The sequence below is a fragment of the Asparagus officinalis genome, chromosome 5 (assembly GCF_001876935.1).
Source record: "Asparagus officinalis chromosome 5, Aspof.V1, whole genome shotgun sequence".
Lineage (NCBI taxonomy): Eukaryota > Viridiplantae > Streptophyta > Magnoliopsida > Asparagales > Asparagaceae > Asparagus > Asparagus officinalis.
Genome location: NC_033798.1, coordinates 113970045 through 113973651, shown reverse-complemented (window position 1 = coordinate 113973651; position 3607 = coordinate 113970045).

Here is a 3607-nt window from a genome sequence, read left to right as displayed (position 1 = left end):
TCCTTTTTTTTTTCTAATCGGTGCACTAATGAGTTTTCTTTGTACATGACCAAACCATTTTAATCTATTCTCTCTCATTTTATCCATTAACATTGTTATAATAAAAATTAGATTGGAAAAAAAGAAAATTTTAAATTGGATTTTTTAATGAAATTTACCATTAACATTGCTATTTGTTTTCTCTTACATGTGCATTGCACATGCAAAGCTGAACTTCAGAAATTTGAAAATACTTTTCAATGTGTAAATATATTTGTACGTATAATTTTATCTTCACCAAAATAAAGGAGTTGATGGTAACTTGGCAGTAGCTTGATGAGAGTGTAGTCGATGACCTTATTTTTAAAACCTTTTGAAGGCGCTCTTTTTGGTACTTTTTAGTAGTAAATAAATTTATATGCAAAAAAAAAAAAAAAATTCATGATATTATTTCGTCTATTATTCCAAGTTTATGATAAACCACTTAAAGTTTGATATCCGTAAAAGCATTAGTTCTTTCTGTATTAACTTTGTGCTACCAAATTTGAAAAATTGAAAGGTTTTTGAGAAGATAATAAGTCGATGAGCCAAAACAAATCCCACGTGATTTTTCTTTAATTATTTGCGTGCGTGTGTAAAATAATTGTTCTACACTTCAATTACACTTCCGAGTAGCAAATACTTCCTTGTACGTCTTAGGAGCAAGCCTTTTATTTTCTTTAATTTATTCTCGTAGGCTAGGATTATAGGATAACTCTAGCCCTAATTAGCTATGCTCCCTAATCCTAATACAGAGGCATAAAGCTGTTCGTAAAGGAAAGTGAGAAACATGAGCAAGTTCCAACGCAAACGATGATGATTCCAGACAAAATGAGTTAAAATGCTTCAAATGCTAATGCTTTGGTCTTCTTCTCTATAAAGTTGCAAATATTCAATTTGATAATTGTCATGTCATTTTAGTTTTCCCAAATTACCTTTGAGCCATGACATTCGAAGAAATAATTGTTGGGAATTTAACGCCTAAACCCCTAATTGCAACAGAAACGCAGTATAGAAAAAGTACACCAAGATTTAACGAGGTTCGGCAACTGCCTACGTCCTCGGGAGCCACACAGATAATTTCTTATTAATCAAACAAGAAATTACAATTTAGGAGCAGATCTCAAAACTGAGATTTCTCAAATAAACACTGTAGCTACAGTGTTAATAGTCAAAGGGTATGAACCCTTTCAATTTCTCTCACTTGAGAATAAATAACCCCACAATTAAAACCCCTCTTTAATTCTCTCTCTCTCTTCTTAAATCCCCCTCAACTAAACTGTTGAAGGCTGGGGATTAATCACAAAATCGCAGCTGCGATTTGGGGGGGGTTTAAAGGTGGGGGCAAACGCCGAGGTGGGGTCGAACGCAGAGTTGGGGGTCGAACGCAGAGCTGGGGTCGAACGCAGAGCTCGGGGAGGCGATCGCACGCGGGGCTCACGTTCGTCGTCGACTTCGCCCGAAGTTCGTTGCCCACGCACGCCTGCAACATCCATGAGCTCGCCGGAGCTCTTCGTCGCCTGAGGTGAGTTTGATCTACACCTTTTCCAACAATCTCCCACTTGGAGATCAAACCGCCGTCAATCAGGCTATCTCATCAAGCTCCTCTCCTGTGTGGCTCCGCCCTCATCATCTATGCATGAAGGCCAACTGAAGTTGCGCACAACTCCAGTTTCTGAACTGTCACCGTCTTTGTTAACATGTCTGCTGGATTCTTACTTCCTGGAATCTTTTCCAGTTTCAACACGTCATCTTCCAACAGGGATCTGATGAAGTGGTACCGAAGCGCAATATGCTTCGTTCTAGAATGAAATGCTGAATTCTTCGCCAAGTGTATCGCACTCTGGCTATCACTGTGCAAAACATTCTTCTCCTGTTTGAATCCCAGCTCTGTTAACAAACCCTGAAGCCATATCATCTCTTTACTGGCTTCAGTCACTGCAACATACTCAGCTTCTGTAGTGGATAGGGTAACGATCTTCTGTACCTGTGACATCCAACTAACAGCTGTAGTTCCGACGGTGAATACATAGCCGGTGGTGCTTCTTCGGTGATCAACTTCACCGCCGAAGTCTGCATCTACGTATCCTTGCACTTCTACCTCTCCCTTACCAAAGTGCAAACACTTCTGTGTGGTGCCTCGTAGATATCTCAGAATCCACTTGACCGCTTCCCAATGAGCTTTTCCTGGATTCGACATAAACCGGCTGACCACTCCCACTGCATGGCCAATATCTGGTCGCGTACAGACCATAGCGTACATCAAGCTTCCGATAGCTGAGGCGTAAGGTACCTGAGCCATACTCTCTTTCTCTTCTTCTGACTGAGGAGACTGATCCTTCGATAAACGAAAATGGCTGGCCAAGGGTGTGCTCACAGGCTTGGCGTCGCCCCTGTTGAATCTCTGCAAAACACGGTTGATGTACTCCGTCTGAGATAACTGCAAGAGACCTCTCTTCTTATCTCTCGTGATTTGCATTCCAAGGATCTTCTTCGCTGGACCCAAGTCCTTCATGTCAAACTCCTTTGACAGCTGCTGCTTCAAACTCTTGATATCTTTCATATCTGCTCCTGCAACCAACATATCATCAACATACAGCAGTAGGATGATATAGCTGGACTGATACCTTTTGAAGTAGCAACAGTGGTCGGCGTTGCACTTCTGGAAACCTTCCTTGTGCATAAAGCCGTCAAACTTTCTGTATCACTGCCTTGGGGCTTGTTTCAGGCCATACAAGCTCTTCTTGAGTCTGCACACCAGGTTCTTCTTCTTTTCTTCTGAGAAACCTTCTGGCTGGTGCATGTATATCTCCTCTTCTAGATCTCCGTGAAGAAACGCCGTCTTCACGTCTAACTGCTCGAGATGAAGATCTTCAATTGCTACAATACTCATCACGGTCCTGATAGTATTTAGCTTCACCACGGGAGCGAAAATATCGGTGTAGTCAATTCCTTCCTTCTGCTGGAAACCTTTGACAACCAGTCGGGCTTTATATCTTCTGGAACCATCCTGCTCCTCTTTCACCCGGTACACCCATTTGTTGTGGAGTGCCTTCTTACCCGTGGGCAACTCAGCTAGTTCCCACGTCTGGTTTGATATGAGAGACTTCATCTCATCTTTCATTGCAAGCTCCCACTTGCTCGCATCTCCACACTGACAAGCTTCATCAAAGCTTTCAGGCTCCCCACCATCTGTCAACAACAGATAGTTCATGTATCTCCTGTTGGGTACAGGAGGACGAGAAGATCTTCTTAATATCGGAGCTGGTACGTCGGGCTCCTGCGCACCATCTTGTCCAAAAGACTTGTTGACTCTCTTTGATCTCCTACTTCTGATTCCTCCCTCATTTCACCCGTAGCTTCTTCATTTTCCTCACTGGTACCATCAATGCCTTCACTCACTGCTTCATCTTCTTCTTTATCATTCCATTCCAAATCAGCCAACATAAACTCTTCATTGCTCTTGTCCCAATCCCAAGACTTGTCCTCCTCGAACACAACATCCCTGCTCACTATTACCTTCTTTGTGATGGGGTTATAAAGACGATATGCCTTGGATTCTTCACTAATGCCCAACAACACACAAGAT